A 27,180-nucleotide genomic window follows, 5' to 3' on the forward strand; every position below is an offset into this window, starting at 1 on the left:
CATACAGTGGTACTTGTCTTGTAGTACTTGCTTCATGTGACTCACACACAAAAACTCTGAGAAAATTTTGCTTCTCAAAATCTATCCCATAGATCTCACAAGCTTATTAGATACATTGCTTGCCTTTCAGGTTCCTAAAACCTTCGGTATTTTAAGGTTTACATTTAACCAAATGTTCACCAGTGCATGATATCTAGTGCCATTTTTCCATTCTCCAATAAAATGTCATCACTGGCATGTTACACATTTCTAATGATATAGCTTAGGTATTTTGTTGGGGCTGCATCTATTTCTGATACTACCTTTTGCATAGAAATTCGTTTTGCTGTATAAAAAATAGCACTAAAACTTCAGTAGTTCACAGTAATTAACTTTCTTATTCATGTTACATGTAGGCTGACTCTGGTTGCTATGGCTTTATTTATTGCTGCTCCATATGAGTTTTCATGCTGGAAAATAGTCTTTAGGAGCAGCATCTATATAGAACATACTCATTCTCATGTCAGAGAGGAAGAGGAAGAGGTATGATAGCATTTTTAAGCAGAAATGAATTTTTCAGTTCTATGATTTGGATATGTCTCCCAGAATGTTGGAAATGTATGCATATGTTGGAAACGTAATACCCTTTGTAACAGTGTTAAAAAGTGGAGTCTTTAAAAGTTGATTAGGCTCTTCCCTCATAAAGGGATTAATGCTGTTATTGCTGGAGTGAGTTTGTTATTGCAAGTGTGGGCTTCTAATAAAAGGATACCTTTGGCCTCATTTCTTTCTGTCTTGCACACTTACTCTTCATGTGATGCCTTCCTCCATTAAATGACCTTCCATGTCATGCTCCTGGACTTTTCGGCCTCAAGAAATGTGAGAAATAATTTATTTTCTTTATAAATTACCCAGTCTGTGGTATTCTGTTATAGCAGCAGAAAATAGAGTAAGACAGTTTCCAGGATAGGGTGCCAGGTTTGTTTTGTTGACAATCTTGTTTTGCTATAACAGAAGCCCTTGTGGCATTACTCTGAGTGACGCTCTACAATAGTGCCTATATGCTTTGCAAAAAATCTTAGATTTATTGGAGTTAGTAGATCTCCAGAGATTAAGTAGGCAACATTATTATTAAACAGATGAGTACATCCAAGGGTAAAGAGGTGTATTTCAAAGAGCATTTCAAAGAGCATGGCATTTCAAAGAGTAATGCCATGAATTAGTATCTAAACAAGGCACAGAATTTGGCTCATCTCATATTAGTATAGAGTTTTGTCTACTATTCCACTTTATGCTTCCTCAGAAGAAATATAAACTTATTTAGTGCAACTATTGCTTTTTATTGTTATTGCTGTTTGTGTTGTTAACACATAGAGGGAGTGATTTCATCTCCTCTTCTTCAATCTCAGACTTACACATAACTATCTGTCAGATTAGGCTAAATTACACAGCATGTCTGTGCCAGGTAATTTAGGCTATGTTATGGTAACAAATCATCTCACAATCTTAGACTTAAGACAACAAACACTTATTTCTTAGTCATATTCACAGGCATTGGAGGGTGTTTGTGACTTCGCTCCATGTTCATTTTTCTTCCAGAATGAAGGATAAAAAGAAGATTCTATCTGAGACATAATCGTTTCATGGCAATAAGAAAGTAAGATGGTAGGGCCATGCAATAGATGTATTTTATTTTGCTGGGAGGTCACCCAAATAACTTCTGTCCATGTACTATTGGTATATTAGTCCATTTTCACACTACTATGCAGAACTACCTGAGATGGGATAATTTATAAAGAAAAGAAGTTTAATTAACTCACAGTTCTGCATGGCTGGGGAGGCCTCAGGATACTAACAATCATGATTGAAGGTGAAGGGGGAGTAAGGCACATCTTACATGGTGGCAGGAGAGAGCAAGCTATGAGGGAACTTCCTTCCCCCTACCTTTAAATCATCAGATCTCATGAGAACTCAGTCACTATCACAGGAACAGCATGGGGGAAACTGCCCCCATCCAATCACCTTTTACCAGGTCCCTTCTCTGACACATGGGGATTACAGCTGGCCATGAGATGTGGGTGGGGACACACAGCCAAACCACATCAATTGGCTAAGCCTGATGTCACTGTAATGGATTAGTAGTCCTTTTATAGGTAAGGATTCAGAGCAGAATAAGGGAGGGCAGCAAATATTTTCACTGTAATACAATGTGCATGCACATACAATATCTCAGAGAAAATGATGTGTCCATCTTCATTATTTCATCGGAACAATAGATTTTAAAGAATGTTTGATCAAAAAATGACTGAAAATATATAGAAAATGGAGTTTTTATTGGCTTTATCATGATATGTGTATGAGGATTTCTGCCTGAAGCATAGAGGAGTGAGCTCCTAATAAATTAACCTTCCCACAAATAAGAGCTACTGACTCTCAAAAAAGAACTACCTGAAGGCACCGGACACTGGAGATGGAAGCTGTGCAAGAACTTTTTGAAAGGGAATTGGAGCTTGGAGCCTGTAACCAGCGTGGGCATTGAAATTTGGAGTGTGTATGTTATTTTTTAACTGCTCGACACAGAAGGCAATCATAGCAGTGGTACTGGGCATGAGGTGGCTCTAGCTCTGATAGAAAATAACTCACCCTCTTTTAGGCAGAGGAATCAAGGAAGAGAGTTAAAATACAAAAACAGCTTCTGAAAAGGAAGAATCCAGAGAAGAAGAAACCTAACACCTAAAATCTTGACATCTGATGAATGCACGAATAAGCAAGCTGAAGCAATCAGGAGTTAAGATTTAAAGAACTAACTGCACTCTGAGCCTCTGCCATCACAGAGAGACAGTCTTTAATCTGAGCTTCAGTCATTTTTCTGCTAAACAATAGCATCAACACTTTTTAAAGTGATATGAAAAAAGCCAGAGCCTAGATTTTTATTCATAATTCCATTCACAATGTCCACAATTCAATCCAAAAATCACTTCATATACAAAGAGCCAGGAAACAATGACTCATTTTTTAGGAGAAAAATGACCAAATTATCAGACATGAACTTTAAACAGAGATAAAACTATGCTCGATCAGGTAAAGAAAGATACACATGGAAGGAACAAAAAAAAAAAAAAAAAAAAAAAAAAAGAAAATACCGGCATAAAAGTAGAAAACATAAAAAGGCATAAAAGAAATTTTAAAATTGATAAAAACACAAAAATATAAATTTTCTGGGTAGGCAAAATTTTTAAAATAAAGAAATCAAAAGAATCTAAGTAAAACCAAATATAAATCAATAGAAATCATGCAATTTGAAAAAGAGACAACAAGTTTATGAACAAATACAAACTGGGACAGGTGCGGTGGCTCACGCCTGTAATCCCAGCACTTTGGTAGGCGGAGGCAGGTGGATCATGAGGTCAGGAGTTCAAGACAAGCCTGGTCAACATGGTGAAACCGCATCTCTACTAAAAATACAAAAATTAGCTGGACATGGTGGCGCGTGCCTGTAATCCCAGCTACGTGGGAGGCTGAGGCAGGAAAATCGCTTGAACCCAGGAGGCAGAGGTTGCAGTGAGCCAAGACCACGGCACTGCACACTCCAGCCTGGTGACAGAGTGAGACTCTGTCTAAAAAAAAAAGAAGAAAAAAAAGAAAAAATATAAACTGAGCCCCAGAGAACAGTGGAACATTTCAAAAGGTCTAACACCTTAATTAGGTAATTGGAGTCCCAGAAAGAAAGGAAAAAGTTTGAGACAAAAAATATTTGAAGAAATGATGACCAAATCTTTCCAAATCTGGTGAAAGGCCTACATTTATAGATTACTAAAGGGCAGCAAACTCCAAATAGGACACATTTGAAAGAAGCGTCTACACAGGTATAGGTACCTCACAGTAAAACTGCTGAAAGACAAAAGGAACAAGAAAATCTTAAAAACACCCAGAAATTAATACTTCACATATGGTGGAACAATGATCAAATGATGGTGGATGTGACATCAGAAACCATTAAGGCCAGATGACAGTGGAGCAACAGATTTAAAATGCTGAAAGAAAAAGAAAATAATGGTTAACCTAGAATTCTAGATTTAGTGAAAATAGAACAGAGTTAAAGACATTTTCAGACAAAGTAAAACTATGGGAAATGCAAATAAAATTATTCAGGTTTGAAGAGGGAATTGATATAGAAAAATTCATATGTTAGGAATGAATAAAGTTTAAACGAATAAAGATGAAAGATAGTGACTGCATGGTTAGATATAAACATAACAATTTTCTTATAATGTTTAAACATAGAACATTAAAACAAAATTAATTGCATATTATATACTTTCAGCAAAGACATAGAAAACAAAATTTTAAGAATTTAACATACATTTACCTCCCCCCCCAAAAAAATTATGAAATGCTTACATAAAAACTTAACAAAATATACACAGGACTTTTACACTATGAAATAGAGAATAAAAGAAATTAGCAAAAACCTAAATAAATGGAGGAATATTACTCATTCGCGCATTGGAACAATCAATATTATTAAAATGTAAATCCTCTTCAAAGTGATCTATAAATTCCATGCAATCTCAACAAAATGTCTAGAAAGTTCTTTTACACAAAGTGACAAGTTGATTTTAAAATGTACGTGGAAATGAAAATGTTGTAGAATAGTAAAATGAATGTTACACAAAAGAAAACACAGAAAAAATACACTACCAGACTTCAAAAACTACAATAACACTGTAGTAATCACAACAATATTACATTGGCATAAGCATAGATATGCATATTGCTGGAGCAGAATAGAGCATCCAGAGATAGACCCAAACATATATAAAAAAAATGATTTTTGACAAAAATGCCAAGGCAATTCAATAGGGGAAAAAGTACTTTCCAAAACATGCCACTGGGAGAGGTGTAAGGACTCACATCTGTAATTCTAGTGCTTTGAGAGGCCAAGGCAGGGGCATCACCAGCCTGCACAACATAAGAAGAGCCCATCTCTACAAAAATAAAAGAAATTAGCTGGGCATGGTGGCACACACTTGGGGTACTAGGTATTCAGGAGGCTGAGGCAGGAGGATCTTCTGAGCTGAGTAGTTTGAGGTTGTGGAGTTATGATCGCACCACTGCGCTCCAACTTGGGTGACAGAGCAAGAGTCTGTCTCTAAAAAGAAACAAAAAAGGCACTGGAACAACTTGATGTCAGTAAAAAAATAAAAATATCTGAATATTAATTCACATAAAAGTAATCTAAATGGGTTATCCACCTAAATATAAAAACTGAAACCATATAACTACTACTTAAAAACAAAGCTAAACTAGACATAATCTCGGAGACTTAGGGATAGGCAAGCATTTCTTAAATCAAACACCTAAGGAAAATCATAGGAGAAACTTTCACAATTGGGCTTTATAAAATTTTAACACTTTTGCTCTTCAAGATACAATTAAGAAAATAAATCCAAAGAGAGAGAAAATATTTAAAACACATATTTTTATAAAGAACTGTGCCTAGAGTATATCAACAACTCTTATATCTTAATAGTAACAAGACAACCCAACTTTTTAATGCTCAAAATATTTGAACAGGCATTTACAAGAGAAAAAATATGAATAGCCAATACATTAAAAACACCCAACATCATTAGTCATCAGGAAAATGCGACTAAAACACAATGAACTACTACTAACCATCCATAAAATGGAAAAAAAATTAGAAAGACTTACAAAGTATTATTAATCAATAAAGTGCAAAGTAAATGTACACATTGAATGGAATACTAATCAACAATTCAAAGGAATAAACTACTGATACATACAACAATATACATGAATTTCAAAATATTTTGCTGAGCTAAAGACACAAAAGACATAGAAGATTATCATATGATATTATTCTAATTATAAAACATGTAAACTAATCTATGTAACAAAAATCCAGTAGATTGTTGCTTGCAGTTGAGGATCAAGGCAAGGACTAACTGCGAAGGTATAGTAAGGATCTTTGAGAAATGATGAAAAATGTTACTTTTTTTATTGTGATGGTGGTTTTACTGGTGTATACAGCTGTCAAACTCATTGATTTTACGTCTTACATAAATGAAGTTTCTTGCATAGGCTTTTTTCTCAAGAAATTTGATATATTTTTATATACCACTGATTTTTGCTTTGTTTTGCTACCATAAAATCTAACAGTAATATTTTTTATTCTTGTCAATGATAGTCTAGCATATTTCAGATCAGCCGTTCTTCTGAGACAGCGATAAAACATGAAAATAATATTGAAAAGGATTTATGTGAAGGTATTCAATATCTTCTAAGGCCATCATCAGACTTGGCAGGCCAGCATGTCAGAGAAAAGTCTAGAAAGGTAAATACAATATTCAGTACACTGATGCTTTTTCTTGGTGAATTTGAAGATTTACAAGCTACATCTAAGAGGCTAAGAAGGCAAGCAAAATTTCTGGCATTCTAATGGAAGCCACTGAAAAAAACGAACTCATGAACCACCAAGTAGGTGGGTCTCTGGTAAATGCCCTTGGTTTGCCTGTGGTCCAGAACAATTTCCATGTACACACACAGCAAATATGACAGTATTGAGAAAGAAACAATAATTCTTCTTGGATGGAAAATACATATGATGTATAATGATGATGCTGGGCTTTGAAAATAAGTTGTATTTTTTTCACTGAAAGAGAGGAACGGGCATTTTTAAGCAGAAATCTTTTAAGATCCAGTCCTTCAAAAGGTTTCGGAGAGAGCTTTGTTTTCTCCGTACAGAGCAGGGGGAAAAGACAAGGGAAATTCAGGGAGGTAGAGAAAAGGTTCTATGCTTTTCTCAGAATACATAATTAATGCTTTTGCTTCCTCAGTTTCTTTCCCATAGTTAATCTATATTCTTCCAAAAGCAGAGTAAGTCCCAAAGACTGTCCTTCTCACTATTTCATAGCTGCCAGGAAAAAATTTAAATACCAGGAGGATGAGAACTCCTCTTTTAGACCTCTGTCTCCAATATCATTCTTCAAAATAAACTAATTTTGTGACCAATATTGTGCAGGAAAAATGTCATTAGCTGGCTTTAACCAACCTCTATGCTGCTCTTGGGGTAAAAAAAAAAAAGTCATGTTTTTATCTTTTTTCTGCTTATGCAAGACTGTGACCAGTTACTTCACCTCTGAACTTTTAATTCTGACAATGCCATCAGGCTAGGATATCATGCCATTGAATGACATGCTTACAATGGCAGAAGAAACATGAAAAATGGCAATCTATTTACTATATACCACACTGCCTTTAATAAAAGTCAGTCACATATATTCTGCCTACTCTGTGGGTAGTCTCATGCTAAGCCTCTTGTTGGTGTGTAAGCCTATATAATGTTGCCTGTATCACAATAATTTCTGTGAATCTTAAAATACTGCTGACATTTTCTTGTATTAAACATTAGAAACAGATCCAGAGGGAACGGTGCCTCATTATTTTTCTTTGAACTTTTCTTTCTTTCTTAAGCTTCCTCATTAAATTGGCCATTTTCTTCCTTGCATTTAAAAGTAGCTGACACAAAAGGGCCACACTGATGGTATAGTGATGAGTTTTACAGAATCAATTTTTAATTTTAAAATGACTAAATTAGAAGGGAGATAAAGCATGCAATTAAAACAAATTAAAACTGATAATGATTATCTGTAGAAAAAATTGTGTCCTGTTTTTTTCCAGTATGCCATACCCCTTACAAAACTAATTCCAGTCCCTTCAAAGTTACTTGTTATAGGTAAATTTTTTTTAATACTCTCTTGTAACAGAAAAGTTGAATTCCTTGGCAAAGATCAATTGTATGATATGAGTTTTGAGCCATAGTTTATGGTTTATTTTTAATTGCGTATTTCCAGAATTTTGTGAAATTTTTTACAAGTAATTTTTAAGTCATAGTCACAAACACATGTGAACACACATATACATGTGTGTAATAATCCACAAATCACAATGCATCTTGTAAGGTGTGGTGGAAATTTATGATGGTTATTTTTTAATGTTTTCAACTCTGTTCAGGTTGTAATTCAAATTTGCTCATACCAAAATCCTGAGCTAGTTTTAGTACTCTCTTTTCTCAATACTTTTTTTTTTTTTTTTTTACCTGCTAACGGCTGTCTACTTATTCTTTATTTTTGTTATTATTATTACACTTTAAGTTCTAGGGTACATGTGCACAACGTGCAGGTTTGTTACATATGTATACTTGTGCCATGTTGGTGTGCTGCACCCATCAACTCGTCAGCACCCATCAACTCGTCATTTACATCAGGTATAACTCCCAATGCCATCCTCTCCCCTCCCCACTCCCCACAATAGGCCCCAGTGTGTGATGTTCCCCTTCCAGAGTCCAAGTGATCTCAGTGTTCAATTCCCACCTATGAGTGAAAACATTCGGAGTTTGGTTTTCTGTTCTTGTGATAGTTTGCTGAAAATGATGGTTTCCAGCTGCATCCATGTCCCTACAAAGGACACAAACTCATCCTTTTTTATGGCTGCATAGTATTCCATGGTGTATATGTGCCACATTTTCTTAATCCAGTCTGTCACTGATGGACATTTGGGTTGATTCCAAGTCTTTGCTATTGTGAATAGTGCCGCAATGAACATACGTGTGCATGTGTCTCTATAGCAGCGTGATTGATAATACTTTGGGTATATACCCAGTAATGGGATGGCTCGGTCAAATGGTATTTCTAGTTCTAGATCCTTGAGGAATCGCCATACTGTTTTCCACAATGGTTGAACTAGTTTACAATCCCACCAACAGTGTAAAAGTGTTCCTATTTCTCCACATCCTCTCCAGCACCAGTTTTTTCCTGACTTTTAATGATTGCCATTCTAACTGGTGTGAGATGGTATCTCATTGTGGTTTTGATTTGCATTTCTCTGATGGCGAGTGATGATGAGCATTTTTTCATGTGTCTGTTGGCTGTATGCATGTCTTCTTTTGAGAAATGTCTGTTCATATCCTTTGCCCACTTTTTGATGGGGTTGTTTGTTTTTTTCTTGTAAATTTGTTTGAGTTCTTTGTAGATTCTGGATATTAGCCCTTTGTCAGATGAGTAGATTGCAAAAATTTTCTCCCATTCTGTAGGTTGCCTGTTCACTCTGATGGTAGTTTCTTTTGCTGTGCAGAAGCTCTTTAGTTTAATTAGATCTCATCTGTCAATTTTGGCATTCGTTGCCATTGCTTTTGGTGTTTTAGACATGAAGTCCTTGCCCATGCCTATGTCCTGAATGGTATTACCTAGGTTTTCCTCTAGGGTTTTTATGGTATTAGGTCTACCATTTAAGTCTGTAATCCATCTTGAATTAATTTTCGTATAAGGAGTAAGGAAAGGATCCAGTTTCAGCTTTCTACTTATAGCTAGCCAATTTTCCCAGCACCATTTATTAAATAGGGAATCCTTTCCCCATTTCTTGTTTTTGTCAGGTTTGTCAAAGATCAGATGACTGTAGATGTGTGGTATTATTTCTGAAGACTCTGTTCTGTTCCATTGGTCTATATCTCTGTTTTGGTACCAGTACCATGCTGTTTTGGTTACTGTAGCCTTGTAGTATAGTTTGAAGTCAGGTAGCGTGATGCCTCCAGCTTTGTTCTTTTGACTTAGGATTGTCTTGGCAATGTGGGCCCTTTTTTGGTTCCATATGAACTTTAAAACAGTTTTTTCCAATTCTGTGAAGAAAGTCATTGGTAACTTGATGGAGATGGCATTGAATCTATAAATTACCTTGGGCAGTATGTTTAATGTAACATAACTGTTGACATTATCCTTAAAATCTATCCAATCTGACTATTGTTCATTATCCCAATTTCTATCACTCTAGTCTAAGTCACTAGTATATCTACTTTGATCCCTGTCATGCCTATCATTCCTGTTTCTGCTTGTATTGTGCTAAATTGCATACCACACATAGGAGCTAAAATGATCCATTTAAAACATAAATCATGTCATGTTGCTTTCCTGCACAGACTTCAATGACATTTCACTGAACTTAGAATAAGGTGCAAACAATTATCATGGTCTACAAGAGACTATATAGTCAGACAACTACTCAAGACATTGCCTTTCTCTCCTTCCACTCTTCTCTCATTCATTTGACTTCATTAGTACTGGACATGTCGGTATTCCTTGGAAATAACAATTCTGTCCTGGCTAAGGCCCTTTTGTGCTTGGTGTTTCCTCATCTTGCAGTATCCTTTCCCCACATCTTGGTCTGAATTGCTGCCTTTCTTCGTTAAGGGATCTGTCCAAATATCTCAACAGAGAGAGTGTCCTTTAATAATCCTATTTAAAGTGGCATGAGACAAGTATAAAGTAGTCTGTGTTGTTTAAAGTGCTAGAAAATGTTGAAACTTAGTATTTTGGGGAAAAATCACTGAAGATTTTTGCATGGTACTTTTTCTCATCAGCTAGAAAAGTGGGAGAAAATAATGTATCTTCACAGAGTGCGGCAAAAATCTGAGAAAATATCTGCAGGATAATGGCTCCTTAACTGCATAACACAGTAAAGATATAAAATTCTATTTTATTGGTGACTGTAAATAATTGGGGGCAATATTTTTCTGACAGTGCTGATATGGGAAAACCATATACGCAGCACCTATATTTGTATGATGTTTGGATTTTACAGCTTCACAAATATTTGTATAGTTTTCTTCAAAGTCATTCTGTGACAATAAAAAATAGTACTACCTGTATTATCATCATTTATATATGAGAAACTGAGGCCCAAAATAGTGAAATGGCTTGCATTCACAGCCTACAAGTGCTAGATTTTGCACCTTATACCAACTTTTATCACTACAAATCTAGTATTTTTTCATAGCACTATATAACAGAAGGGGTAAATGCTAGAGGAAAATATATAAACCCAAATAGTCAATCTAATTAGATCCATGTCGAAGAATTATCTATTAATTATCTAGTAATTTTGATAAATTATCTATTAATGCATTTATACAAATAATGAACCATTTCTCTTTGATAAATTATCTATTAATGTATTATACAAATACTAAACCATTTCTGCTTATGCAAGGAAAGATACTTTTTCTATTGCTACAGTTATAAAAGCAAAAAGAAATTATAAAATGGTTGGAGGGAGTTAACAGTAGCTGTTGAGTTCCTGAGTTTGTCACCACAAATGGGAGGCTTTCACAGACCTTAAAATTAACTTCCTTCATTGCCAGTTGACCGGCTGCACAAGACAGCCTACAGATCTTCATTAAGTGGATTAAACAAGCTTGCTATGTTTTTCTTTCTAGCAACACAAGCTATATGAAAATCTCCAAAGAGAATGCCCTTCTTGACAAGATTTATTCCTGACAAGCTGTCAAAGCAGCATAAAGCCAAGGCTCCAGTAAATTAATATAAATGAAGATCACCACCCTATGTACAATATCCAAGAAGGAGATGTCTCCAGGTCATAGATCCTGGAACTGTATGTTTAAGAAAGTTTTTAATCTGTTAGAATTCTAGGTATGAGAGGCATTGTGTGGCCACTCAAATCTTATTTTACAATTACAGAGGGAGCACCACACTTTAATTATGATGGTTCTAGAATATCATTTTCATGACCACTGCTTCAAATTTTAACATGTTATCATCAGAGAAATCAGCACAGAGCACAAAGCTTTCAGTTTAAAAATGTATGTTATTGTTTATTGTTTAAATTTTTATTAATTGCTACTATTTTCAGTGTTCTGTGTTAAATTTCACAGAAGACACAGAGAAAATTATTGATTTTCTGCCCTATCATGGTTATTGTCTAGAGGATGGATGAGATGTTTATGCAGATGACCAGGGGATGAAGAAGAAAGTAATCATTTCTATTAAAAAATACTAAGTTTGAGAGTTTGGGAAAATGCTTATTCTTATCATAGAGTCTGGGTTTCAGAGCTGGGTAGTTAGAGATTATTTAGTCTATTCTTCTCATTTTAGATATGAAGAAATCTAAGCCCTGGTTGGAAAACTTAGTTTTTTAGTTCATGTAGCTACTTAGTAACAGATTCAGGAGCAAAATAAGCTATCTGAGTTCCCAGTCTTCTAATATTTATAGGAATGGATGCACACAATGGTTAAGAATAATAGTTAGCCTTGGAACTCAGGAGAATTGAACACCTGGATGTATTTTATACCAGGCAGCCAACTGGTGGCCACATTCACCATTTAGAATCCTGGCTAGCTTCTCACGCCATATCCAACTATGACTTTTCCAGTGAGAGCTCTTCAGGAAAATGGGCCAGGGCTTTAAGAAAAGAAACAAACAACAACAACAACAACAAACAATTCTAGCCTTCAACAATCTGTACAACATCTAACTCTTAAATTGCTCAAGATTCTGCCTCATCACAACTCTCTCTACAACCTTTAACACCAGTGCCTTCAACTACTGTCATTGACACAATATCCTGACCGGTCTTCATCCAGAACCCAGGTTCATACTGCCTATTGGACAGTTACACCTTAACATCTAAATAACATATCTAAATGGAAATATAATTGTAATAAAATGGGAAATCTCTAAAGCTGAGGTCCTTACCTCTGTTGCTGTGGTATATTTCTCCTGTTCCATGCTCCCTCTCTCCGTGCAATTAAACCTGCAAAATTTTAAAATCATTTGTCAATTGTGTTTCCACATTCATAAGTCATTTTCTTTCATACCTCCTGCTCTCTAAAAGCTTCCCTGGCTTTTCTTTTCTCTGTGCTCTACCACTTACTAGAGTTGACAAATTTCTTAAAATCCCTGGGTGTCAGAATTTGTAATTGTAAAAGAAGGATGGTCATTTCAGTTACCTTAAAAAAGATGATTACGCTGGGATCATGGGGGTTATTGGATGACTTTTTCTGCTTATTTTTCTTTTGTGTTACTTTCTACATTTTCTGGAAAGAGCATTATTTACTTTAACAATAGCCAAATAAATGCACAAAATTAAAGCAAAAAAAAAGAATTGTTTGTGCCACTTTTGTATTTTTATTTGAAAGTGATATTTTCCTCTTTTAAATTCAAGCAGTAATAACTAATTATACAATGAAAAATCCCTTCATCTGTGGCAAAAACTGGTAACTATCGAGCAAACTTTTTTGCCTCTTACCCTGGCACGCAACCAAATTGACGCATTGTCAGACTCACTGGCACTTAGGTGTGACCATGTGATAGTTTCCTAGCCAACAAGTAAAAGTAGTAATGTGCAACCTCCAAGCCTTCCCATAAAAATCTCCATCTGCAATTCTCCATGCTCCTTCTCCTTCCTCCAAATGAATTTTGCTCTCTATGAGAACTTTAGAAGTCAGTGGGAAAAAATGTTACGAAGTCGGTCATCCTGGGTTGCTGAACAACTGTGCGACATAAGACACCCCCACCCTCATCATTACAATTAATGTAGAATCTCAATGAAGCGATATGTGGGCAAAAAAAGACTTCTATTGCATTTGAGCCATTATGTAATTTGGACTGTACATGTTACAGCAGTAAGCCAATTTTAAATATATCTGACTTCCCAAATTAACCACTTATAACAATCAGAATAGACTAGGTTTATTTGGTGGCAAACAAAACCCAAAATTCACAACAATTTAAAACACTAAAAGTTTATTTCTTGTTTCTGCAAACTTCTTGATAGTCCTGGTGACTGTCAGGCAGTTGTCCTTGTATATGAGTCAGCCATTCAAGCTGCTTTTACCCTGTGGCTCTACATTTTCAACACAAGACCCTGTGCATGCATACTGGCAGAATTTAAAAAGCGCTTTTCATTTTTGTCAGCTCAAAAGTCAGTCGCACTCATTGTATTTGCCAGATCTAGTTTCCTGGCTTCAGTTAACTGCCAGAAAACTATAATCTTCTGTATGTCCAAGGAGAGAACAACTAGCTGTTAGCGAACACAGTCATGTCTACTACACAACTGTCACCTATTTCTAGAGAAATGAGGGTCTACCATATAGACAGTGTTTAAACTTTTGCTTTTTCATTTAACATATTTTGCAGATTTATATATAAATTATTCCTTTCTAATGGCAGAATTTATTCAATATGTCACTCATTGTCGGAAATTTGACTTATTTCCAGACATTTTCTATTGCAAAGAGTATTGCTGTGAACATTATTTGAGTATATACTAGAATATCTATGAGATAAATTCCTAAAAATAAAATTTCTAGGTCATATTTGCATTTTTAATTTTGATATATAGTTTTATGATACAGATATGTAATTTTATCCAATGAGTTTGCATGAATTTACATCATTGGCAACAATTTAAAAAGGAAGTTGTTTCCTTTCAAGTTTGCAATGACAGTATATTATCAAAATCATGTGAGAGTATTAGGTGTAATCTGCATAGTAGCCTATCACATTGAGTCATGCATTATTTAACAATAGGGGTGCCTTCTGCAAAATGTGTCATTAGGTGATTTCCTCATTATGTGAACATCACAGAGTATACTTACACAAATGTAGATGGTATAGTCTACTATGCAATTAGGCTAGATGGCATAGCCTAGAGGCTACAAAACTCTATAGCACATTACTGTGCTGAATAGTGTAGGCAACTGTTGCACAATGTAAGCATCTGTGTATCTGGTCGTAGAAAATGAACAGTAAAAATACAGTATTATACTCTTATTGGCCTGTATATGGCACCTGTCTTGACTGAAACATCCTTATGTGGTACATGATTATATTTATATTTAACAGAGTAAACGTTACTGAATATTGATTTTGTTTCTAATATTCAAATTACATAAAACATTACACATAAATATGTACCCACATTTTAATTATTTTATTAGATTTTCCTTTTAGAAGTGGAATTACCATATCTACAAGTGTGAACTATTTTAATTTTCTTGATATTTTATCCAATTGCTTTACAAAAAGGTTTTACCAATTTACACTTCCTCCAGAGTTATGTGAAGGCCTCTCTCACTTCACTTCCACCAATATTAGGTTTTATCATTTTTTAATCTTTGTAAACTAGTAAGCTGCATAAGGGCAATACCGGAAATTGACAATGCCACCTCTGTAACAACTAACTTATGAGACATTAGCATGACAAATTCCATTATCACGAATATTCTAAGGGGTTTTCTTAGCGTTGCATCTTTTTACAATGTAGCATCTTTTGGGAGGTAGAATCACTATTCCCCAGTGGCATGTGGTTTTTGTGAACATTTCAGTCATGTTATCTTGTTACAGGAATTCCCTATTTCCCTGTTCCAACAAATACCCTAAGCTGTGCCAATTCAAGACCTTCCTTAATATTAAGCTGCAGAACCTGCAATAAATAAGCTGTTGCCCTTTAAGGGAAAGGGCAGTGTTGCTAAACTGAGAGGAAATACTACTGGAATGGCCAGGGGCTGTATCTTATTTAAAATATGAAGAATGAAGCTAAGCACAGATAACAAAAGAGAGATAATATTTTAGCAATTCTGAGTGCATAATTCCTGCCCTAGGTGCTTTGTTTTTCTGTATCTCTTGCTTTCAACTTTAAGCTATTCTTTTCTTCCCAGCCAGTGAGTTTCTTTTGTATAAACTAATTTGAGCTGAATTCTTACCTTTTGCAACTGAAATAATTCCTACTAATACACACACTAAAGCAGTACCTTTACATACTTCTCTGCTACTTTGCATTCTGATAACCAGAATGTTAGTCATCATAGACAATGTAAATCTTATTAAATTTCATAAAGAAAGCAGTATTAGATCCACAAGTGCCTCCCAAATATTCAAAGATATTTTTCAGAACTTGCTATAATTTTAATATTACTGTATTGATTTGATTACAATATATTATTATAAACTGGAGATCCTTTTCTTGATATGTAATAGATGAGTCCAAAACCTATTAGCGTCCAACCCTGCTGAGTACCTGTTACAGAATTTTACTCTTTGGTGTCCCTTGAAGTAGGAGTCAAAGGCTATATTTTGGAGTAAGAGGCAGGTGCTTACATCTGGACAGCTAACCAAACTTTAAAGCTGAACTAATCTAGGGTAGCTAGTTTTACAAAATTGAATAGATTGTTTTAGTTCAGTTTCCTCACCTATAATAACCTCATTTGAATGACTAGTAGAATCCCTCCTTGTTCTCACATTCTAATGAATTTTATAGTAAAGATGAATCAATGTTATAGTAAATTTAACTTCAAAGTAGCAAGTCTGACCTTAATCCAGTCCAGTTTATGTTGAATAAATAAAATATTGCTTTCATTTATTCTCCTGTTGACATAAAAATGAACTGACACTTTAAAAATCTTCTGCTTTTATTTCATTTATACAGTCACAATGACTTAGGTGTTTCTGAATAGCCTAGATCAATTAAAGCATTATATATCAATTGACATTTCAAAATCATTAGTTAAAAAAAGTTACATTTCTGGTGGATAGATTATTCTGTGATTATAAAAGGTCTATAAAATTTGTCCCTAGTTATATTAATAAATAATTATATTTGTAGGTTTATCATAAGAACTGTAGTTCTAAACACCTTTTATTTAAATAAACTCATGATTTTTCTGAATGGCAGTTCAATAGATATGGACATCTTTTTAGAAAACAATTAAATCAAGGTTTCCTTTGGGCATGCAATTGCTTGGCCTTGATATGGATTTTTAAGTTAGCATGCTAAAACTGTGGGATTCTCTTTCTTTTCTTTATTTTTTATCAAATCAAGAACCCACGAAATGAAATGATGCTACAGTAGAAACTACATTTGGCAAATAGAATGAGAGTAACAGCTCCAATTTTCTACTGTTTTTTTTTTCTTCCACATTAACATAATTCCATTAAGAATATCTACAGAGAGTTTCTGGTGTGCAAGACCATACATCAGATATTGCAGAAGATAAAAGAAATGAAACAGAAGTAACTCTATTCTAAGGTGAATGCCTTCTCCAGCAAAATGAGTAAAATGCACACATACAAAAAATTATCATTGTTACATATTTATTGGGCATCTTTTGTCTCCAGGAAACTTACATTTTAATGAGAGAGACATACATAAAATAACTTTAAATACTGCTATGAAGAAAGTAAAACATCACAATAAAATAGACAGTAACTGGGAAGTTACTTTACATTAGATGCTTTCTGCAGCAGTAGAATATAAACTAAGACCTGGATAACAAGAAAAAGCCAGTCAGAAAGATCTGAAGAAAGTATTTCAGGATGAGTGAATAGTTCAAGGCCTTAAGGCATTAATATAACATATTACTAACAAAGGAGGCTTACGCTGAGGACAAGAGGCCAAGAGAATTCAGAGGTGTAAGAACATAAGTAAAAGCAGATATAGGAGATTTGTGAGAAACAAATTAAACCTACCTCAAATTTGAGCGGGTTTCATTAAATGGACATGTCAAGGTCAAGGAAGAGAACCCAAGATACAAGGAAAAGCATAAACTAGGAATTTCTAACACACAGTTACAGTCTTAGATTATGTAGTGAGGTGTAATATTTACCAAAATGAAAGAGTAGCATCAGGAGGTCTTTAGCGGACTTTTCCAAAAATGTCATGAAAAAACAGATATTGACTTCTTCTAGAATCTCAGAGCAAATACTTCCCCATAATCCAAGGTATTAATACTTTAGGAAATAAATCTGCTTTTAATTATTAAAACTTGAAATTACATATCTTATTCTCCTGTCCTGTGTGATTTTTTAAATATTCATTTACAAAAATCCTTCTCTCAGAATTTTCCAGGGAATAATTATAATTATTTGAGAAATGATTTGTATAATTAAGAGCTAAAAGAAACTTTAAAGCTCACCTAACCCAAAACTCTAAATTTACAGATGAAGAGATCCAGAGAAGTAAATCTTGCCCATTGTCACAAAAATAATTGAAGAGATAATCAAGATTTGAACCTAATTCTGCATTGATTCCCAATCCAATACCTTTCATTGTTTCCTTTTTTTTAATTATGACCATAATTACTTGTATACACCTATAACAGTAAAATTGTATATATAATGTAAACCATAAGATGTGTGTACAGTGTGTGGGGGGGATAATTAAATCAAGCTATTTAACATATATTTTTATGGTGTGAAGGTTGTTGGTCAAAGGACATAAAATTAGTCAAAGGGTACAAAGTTTCAGTGATGCAAGGTAAATAAGTTCTGGAGATTTACTATACCGTATAGTGCCTGTAGTTTATTTTACATTGTATACTTTCCAGTTTGCTAAAGGGTGTATCCTCTGTTATCCCTTCTTATGACAGAAAAGTAACAATAAATAAAGAGGGCAGGAGGAAATTTTTGGAGGTAATGGATGTGTTTATGGCATATATTGTGATGATTTCCTGGGTGTACACTTATCTCCAAAATCTTCAAGTCATATAGATTAAATAGGTATAGCTTTTTTGTATGGCCAATCATATCTCAATAAAGTAACTTTTAAAATATCTGAGAAAACTCAGGCAACTAAAACAGAGTAAGATATGAAGTATATCAGATATAATTTGCTTAAATGAAAATTTTAAATATCATATCTTTGGATGCCTTTAATATTTTACAACTAGAGATGATCCAAGTTTTTTTCTTTAATGTCACAATCCTTCACTTGCATTCAGGTATGATTTCTTTTTCTTTTTTTTTTTGAGACGGAGTCTCACTCTGTCGCCCAGGCTGGAGTGCAGTGGCCGGATCTCAGTTCACTGCAAGCTCCGCCTCCCGGGTTTACGCCATTCTCCTGCCTCAGCCTCCCGAGTAGCTGGGAATACCGGGCATCCGCCACCACGCCCGGCTACTTTTTCGTATTTTTAGTAGAGACGGAGTTTCACCGTGTTAGCCAGGATGGTCTCGATCTCCTGACCTCATGATCCACCCGCGTTGGCCTCCCAAAGTGCTGGGATTACAGGTGTGAGCCACCGTGCCCGGCCAAATTTGTAAGATTTATTGACAGAAAGATTTCAATCTATCTGAAATATCACACTCTTCTATCACTCACTCAGCATTTTTGAAATTTAGCCTCCTTTTTATCTAAAACCACAATGTAAAAATTTGTTGATGCAGCTTCTGAATATTTTATACCAAATCCCTAAGTATTGTTCAAGAATTAGAGAAGAAACTTTAAGACCCTTGTATTTATCTTTACTAGATTAAGGATGATTACAGGCCAGGAGCAGTGGCTCATACCTGTAATCCCAGCACTTTGGGAGGCTGAGGCGGGCGAATCACCTGAGGTCAGAAGTTCGAGACCAGCCTGCCCAACATGACGAAACCCCATCTCTACTAAAAATACAAAAAATTAGCCAGGCATGGTGGTGCATGCCTGTAGTTCCAACTACTCAGTAGTCTGAAGCAGGAGAATTTCTTGAACTCGGGAGGCGAAAGTTTTAGTCAGCCTAGATCGTGCCACTGCACTCCAGCCTGGACAATAGGAGTGAAACTCCATCTCAAAACAAAAAAACAAAAAACAAAAAAACCAATGGTTTTTAATTAACTTTTAAATATAAAAATGTTTACATGAAAGCACAGCGGGTGTATTCTCAAAAAAGGTTAAACTCTGTCTTTTTAAAAAAATCTCTCTCTTAATGCTATTTGCATATGAAACTTGTATTCAGCTGCCTAATTTTTATCTTATTAAATGCAAAATAGATCTCTAAAATCCTACTAAAATAAAACTCAAAATGGACACACTGCATATACATACTTTTTTAAAACTCAATGTATTAGTTACCTTACAAACTGCAGTTTGTGTGTGAATCATCACATTCATCACTTAACAATCAGTTATTTTTGGATAGAATGCCTAAGCCCAATAGTGACAACAACATCACAATTCAGTTTAATGAGAATGGCTATTTCTGAGTGAAACAGAGAAAAGTGAGAACAAGAACAACATGACTAGTTCCTAAGAATGCATATAACTTCCAATTATGCCAGCTAATGGGTTTTTAAAGATTGTCCTAGATCTTTCCTTTAATTCCATTGATTTGATTTTCCATTTCTTTCTCTGTTCTCTGTCAGATTCATTTTTGTTGTGAGCACAGTCATAGCAGCACTCAAAGCCAAAAATGTTTTCTAGCAAGTTGGGCTAGGGTTCGGTTGGCACTGGTTGCTCAAATATAAAAAACAAATGAGAAGATGAGAGGTATATTAGTGAAGTGCAATAGCCCCAAATGGGAGAAGGATAGACTTGTTGAATATGAAAGAGACACCTTAATTCTCTAACGTTCATTTGGCACAACTGTAAAAGTAGAATATTAGATTTACCCTTTATCCTCTAATATGGTTTTGATCTTATTACTACTGTATAAACTTTTAGAATTAGATGATCTCTAAGTTAACTTTAGCAATCACCCAAAGTAGTCCATACATCATTTGAGTTAGATGAAAAACTTCGTGCATTTATTTCTATGGAGTGGCTCCTTAGAAGTTTCTGGCAAATCAAAGAATTGTCCTGAATCACTCCTTATCTTTCAATGGTTGGGAAATTCAGGATCTCATAAGAAACCTGACTTCTCTACTTCACATGCTCAGCATCAGTAATTGAGGGAAACCTCACAACCTCAATCATAGGCTAGTATTTTTTATTTGACATCAGATGATATTTAGTCTTTGAACTAAAATTGTTTGTTGATAATACTCAGACTCTTCAATTCAATGTGGTTCAATGTCCTGGCACAGGATTTCTGGAAGATTTTGGGACAAAAAAATAAAAAACAAACAAACAAAAAACCTTCTTATGATTAACTCAGCCTGTTTTCTCTCAGCACAGGGAATTGACTGGAGCTCAGAATAACAGTATTCTGAAATAGCGCTTATAGATGATATATGACTGCTTGAGCTTCTATCAGTAGCATTCCTTCCATACTTTCCCTGTACCCAGATATCTGCCTAATTATTTAACCAACAATAAACCCCAATATGTACAGTGAAGGTGAATTTTGAATGGTCTTGTGATTCTGAATTCAGTTTAAGTGAGGTTCTCGCCAGCATGGAAGCTTGTCCTTAACATAATTTCCACGAAAATGTACAATATTAAACACCTTTCTCTGTCTCTCCTTTACCTACTCACTAAGCTCTCTTGTGGATCAGACACAGTCACAAATTACCCCTTCTGATTCATAAACATCTAACAGTTTTGCTTTATCAATCTTAATTAACTTGCTTTAGAAGTACTAACCAGAAAGGAGAAGCAAAGGGAAAGAGATTAGGAAAGAAGCTTATGTTGAATTTTAAAGAATGCATTGCTGGGAGGTCAAACTGAATACTGTATTCCTTTCAAATATGCTATTCCTCATGGGCATGAAAACACATTAGTAGTTAACACACACTCTCCTCAAGATAAAATAAAAGTTTCAAAAATCAAAATATTGATGACATTGTCCCAATAGTTTGTTTTTAAAGACAGGAAAGAGTTTTCTAGTGACTTGGGCTAAGCTTGGGTTAGCACTGGTTGCTCAAATACAAAGAACAAATGAGAAGATGAGAGGTATATTAGTGAAGTGCAATAGCCCCAAATGGGAAAAGGATAGGCTTGTTGAATATGAAGGAGACACCTTAATTCTCTAACGTTCAGTTGGCACAACTGAAAAATTAGAATATTAGATTTACCCTTTATCCTCTAACATTGTTTTGATCTTATTACTGCTGTATAAACTTTTAGAATTAGATGATCTCTAACTTAACTTAGGACAACTAAGTTATCATCTGGGATCCATGGACCCGAAGTAGTCCATACATCATGTGAGTTGGATGAAAACCTTTGTGCATTTATTTATTTGGAGTAGCTCCTTAGATGTTTCTACCAAATACAAAGAAATTTCCAGAATCACTCCTAATCTTTCTATGGTTGGGAAATTCAGGACCACACAAGAAACATGACTTCTCTACTTCACATATTCAGCATCAGCCGTTGGAAACCTCATACCCTTAATCACAGGCTAATATTCTTTATTTGATATCAGATGTTATTTAGTCTGTCAACTAAAACTGTTTCTTGATAATACTCAGACTCTTCAACTTCAATTCCGTGTGGTTCAATGTCCCAGCACAAGATTTCTGGCAGATTTTGGATAAAACAAAAACAAAAACAAAACACCCTTCTTATTATTAACCCAGCCCAGATGGTGATATCTCACACATTGTCCTTGCTGGGTTCAATAAATCTGACACTTGTCCTGCTGAGCTGATGTAATCCACATCTCGTCTCTCTTCAATTCGTTTGTATTCCTTTGATCACAATTGCCATGTATTCTGATGCTTTTATTTATAACTAAGAAAAACATTTTGGATACTGCCTTTGGCTTTCTTCCAAAAAGCCAACAAGATGACACCTTTTAATTCAACAGCCAACCCCTCTGTAGCTTAACCATTTCGAGTACATTCTAATATTGATTTTTATATATTTTTCCATTGATAATGATTTTCTATCTTTAAAAATAGGTACTTTCTTATTTCTTGCAATCAACTTGCCTGTCTTTTACTGTGGTAGAAGTTGTTATTCATCTTGTAATAAAGCAAGGTGGTCTAAAGCCAAAGTAGCACTTCAGTCACACCACATTGACCTACGAGATGCATTACCCTAAAATATGACTTTGAAAGATCCGGATAGCTCAGTTGAGGTCTTGGGGGAATCTCCTACAACTCTTCTGTTCAGGCCACAAGTTTTCTCTTAACTTTGTTCTTAATCTTTTAGATAGATCTGTAAGATTTTATAGATATTATAGATTCTGTAAGTTTCCCAGCTCTTGTTATTGAGAGAAAGATGTCTTCATAAATCTCTCACAGATAAATATGGAAGATTAAGCTGTCAGAACTAGAAATTGTGTGCTGCAAGTGATTTCTTGTATGACATTAGGTAAACTTCTTCACTTTTCTTGTTCTCATCTTTTTTTGTTTGTTTGTTTTGTTTATGTAGTGAATGTCAATTACACTTATGTTTTCTGTTCTTTCATAGAACATATGACTGGGACAACATGAGAGAAACAGCTTTGTGGGTTTTTGCATACTGCAATACTGTGATTATTAAAAACAAAAATGCAATAGGAACATTAGAAATAACAAGTAGAACCTAAATGGTCTTCAACAGAGGTGCTAAACGATTTGACTGCAGTAATCGTACAGGCTTTAGCTAAGCGTAATGTGACTGATTATCAGCTTTAACACAAAACATTTTCAGGCTTTTTCTTAGTTGATGTGACTACATCAAAGTGAGCACCTCCAATGTTAGCTCACAAAAGTTTTCACTGGCCGGGTGCAGTCACTTACACCTGTAATCTCAGCACTTTGGGAGGCCGAGGCGGGCAGATCACCTGAGGTCAGGAGTTCGAAACAAGCCTATGGCGAAAACCCGTCTCTACTAAAAAAAATATAAAAATTAGTTGGGGGAGGTGACAGGCACCTGTAATCCCAGCTACTAAAGAGGCTAAGGCAGGAGAATTGCTTGAACCCGGGATGCAGAGGTTGCAGTGAGCTGAGATCGCACCATTGCACTCTAGCCTAGGTAACCAGAGTGAGATTCTGCATCAAAACAAACAAACAAAAAATATAGTTTTCATTTAGCATACATAGTTATTGTTTCTGCCTCAGGAATCATCATGTTCCAGGAAAATAAATAAGCCAGGTCTAAATATATCCTAAGAAATTTTGATAAGAAATAAGTAGCATCCTTAGTTCTGCTATGAAGATATTATTAATCTTATACTATATTTAATGAATAAATAAAGTTATATATGAAGTTTTTGTGCCCTAGCATTTGTGGCATTGGTTGTGTTAATAATCAGAATAATTATTAGTGATAATTATCAAGATAATATGCCAGGAACATTTCTGAATTTTTTTAGTTTACTTTGAAAATAAAGTTGAATAAAGGACAAAATGGCCATTGTCATTGTGAAGAAACTTAGTAATGGTTTTCTCCATCTGTAAAATGCACTAACCTGCATTTTATTGTACTAATTTCTTTAATAATTATATAAAAATTATATAATTTACATTTATATGATAGCACATAATATCTGACTTTGGTTGGTTAAAACCACCTATCCAAAGTCAGATGTTACGTGCCATTGTATAAATGTTTTTATCTAACTGTTACTGTTTGTGTTGGTTATCCTTAAATACCACATATAGAGTATGTTCAACAATTTAAAAACTAAACATAGAAAAATACAAAGACTTCCATTATTTTGCAATATGGCAAACTAAACATTAATGGAATCACTTCCCATAACCATACAACTAATTTTGATGAATAAAATGTGAAAACAACAAAAATCCTATGTGCAGAATAGGAGAAAATTCTGTGAGTGCTGGAGCTTACATTAACCTGGAGTCAAGTGTCCATCACTGATAGCCTAAAGCCTCTATTATAATCAGTCAACTGCACTGGAGAGAGGAGGACAGTGACTAGGGTGCTGGCAGAATGGCAGCTCAGTTAAGAGAAATTCGGAGAAAAACAAGGCTTCTGAACAATCATAAGTGAAAGTCAGTTAAAACCTGACTGGAGAGAGTTAGCAGAGATATGTTTACCAGTCTCTGATTCCAAGTGAAGCTGAACAAAAAAGAAAATGTTTACTACGAAAATTCTTTAAGTATTATTTTGTTTATAATTGACACACGATAATTGCACATATTTATGTGGTGCAATTGATGTTTCATTGCATGTATACATTGTATAATAAACAAATAAAAGATAATTAGCATATGTGTCATTTTAATTTATCATTTCTTTATGGTGATAGTATTGAAAATCCTCTCTTCTAGTTACCTTGAAATATACAATACACTATTAGCTATAGTCACTCTACTGTGTAATAGAACACCATAACTTATTCTTCCTGTCTAACTGCAACTCTACACACCGAGCAACTGCTCCCCCTTCCTGCCAACCCGCCATCTCTGATAGTGTCTATTCTACTGCCTATACTTTGTTTTGTTTTGTTTTGTTTTTTGAGACAGAGTCTTGCTCAGTCACCCAGGCTGGAGTGCAATGGTGTGATCTCAGCTCACTTCAACCTCCCTGTCCCGGATTCAAGCGATTCTCCTGCCTCAGCCTCCCAAGTAGCTGGGATTTCAGGCATGCGCCACCAGGCCCACCTAATTTTTGTATTCTTATTAGAGACGGGGTGTCACCATGTTAGCCAGGCTGCTCTCAAACTGCAGACCTCAGGTGATCCACCTGCCTCGGCCTCCCAAAGTGCTGGAATTGCAGGAATGAGCCACCGCGCCCGGCCTCTACTGTCTGCACTTCTATGACAGTAACATTTTTAGGTTCCATATGTGAGTAATTTCATGCAGTGTTTTTGTCTATCCGGGCCTGGGTTATTTCGTTTAACATAATGTTCTCCAGTTTCATTCATGTTGCTGCAAATTTATTTGAGAATTCTTAACAGCAAGTTTGCATTTATATGAGTCTGGGGACAGATTTACCACCACCTTTGGGACAAAAGTCTCCAAGCTGAAAATTTCTTTTAGAGTGGTTCCAGGTTGGTATTACCCTCAGACTCCTAGAAAAGGTTAAAAAAAAATCCAGAAGAATGTGTATTTTCAAAACAAGTCTCAAAGAATTCACATAAAATTCTAAGTTATATGATAAGCCTAAAATTAATATATATATATAAAAGAGGAAATATTTAAACATTTCTCTCCATATGAATTAGCAGAAAATAATGAAATGTTAAACCCACAAAGTCTGCAAGTATTAGAATTATCAGACAAGAATATAATGTCGATAATGTTGAATATGATTTTTTTAAATGCTTTGAAAAGTAAGGCCAAGTAAATCTGAAAAATAATAAAATGTAAAATGCAGACATTAATGTAATAACAGGATTTAGAAACTCAATGCACAAAACATACAGTACAGTAGAAACATCAGATGTATCCTCTATGAATAAAATGGTGAATAGTAGTAAAGTAATTAAACCAACTGCAGAACAGAAACTACATGAAAAATAGGAGAGATTGGAAGATATATTGACTAAGGTAAGAAGATTTAACATAATCTATTTTTAGAGTACCTTATGCTTTAGGAGGCTTAGGAGGGAGAATCCCTTGAGGCCAGGAGTGTGGAACCAGCCTGAGAAATATAGCGAGACCCTGGGTCTGCAAAAAGAAAAATAAAACATTTAGCAAGACATGGCACACACCTACATTTCCAGCTACTCAGGAAGCCGAGGCTGGAGGATCACTTGAGCCCAGAAATTTGAGGTTGTGTTGAGCTATGATTGCACCACTGCACCATTCCAGCCTGGGTGACAGAGCAAGGCCCTGTCTTTGGAAAAGAAAAAAAAGGTTGCGGGGAGTGGAGAGAAGCAGCAATAATTTAAAAACATAGCAGAGAGTTTGAATACTGATGGAAAAAAATTATTCCTCAAATTGGTAACATAAATAATTCAAAAAGTAAATATTTTTTAAAACTCCAAATGAGAACATAGTAAAATACCAAAAACAAAATTAAAAGCAGTCAGTGACAAAATATAGACTAACTGTAAAAGGTCTATGATTAGATATTGGCAACAATAAAATTTAGAATATAATGTAATTACATCATTACAGTGATTAGCTAAAAATATTTAAAAAGTAATCTTGGAAAATCTATGCCCAGTGAAATTATCTTTCAGTAATGAGGATAAAATAAAAGTATTTTTAGGCACACTCAAAGTAAAAACATATTCTACCAGTAAACTGTAAAAGAACTTCTAGAGAAATTGTTTATTTAAAAAAATCAATTCCAAAGGAAGGTCTGAGGTTCAAGAAAAAATACTGAACGAAGAAAGTGATATTATATCAGTAAAACTAAAGGCAGAAATTAATTATATTAAACAATAGTAATAGTATGCAGTTTAAAAATTAATCAATTAACATATATATAAATCATGACCAAAAAGTAAAATAGTGGCAAGTGAGAGGAATTCTTATAGGGATAGATTCAATATAATTCTTCGTGTTAGCTTTAGAATTTATTAAAATGTATATATTAATTTTAAAAATTATAGAAAAACTACTAAAATATAGATTTGATATAAATTCTAAACCAGTAGGTGGAAAAATTACAATGACTGAAAAAAAGGAGAAAGAAAAAATACCCTCAAATGGACCGACAGAATTTATAAACGAATCATAATCAACGTAGGGCTAAAGTAAATATTGTATTAAAATAAAAATAAAAATTGTCACACTGTATTTTAAGAATATATATATATATATATATATATATTTTTTTTTTTTTTT

This window comes from Rhinopithecus roxellana, chromosome 1 (assembly GCF_007565055.1).
Source record: "Rhinopithecus roxellana isolate Shanxi Qingling chromosome 1, ASM756505v1, whole genome shotgun sequence".
NCBI lineage: Eukaryota > Metazoa > Chordata > Mammalia > Primates > Cercopithecidae > Rhinopithecus > Rhinopithecus roxellana.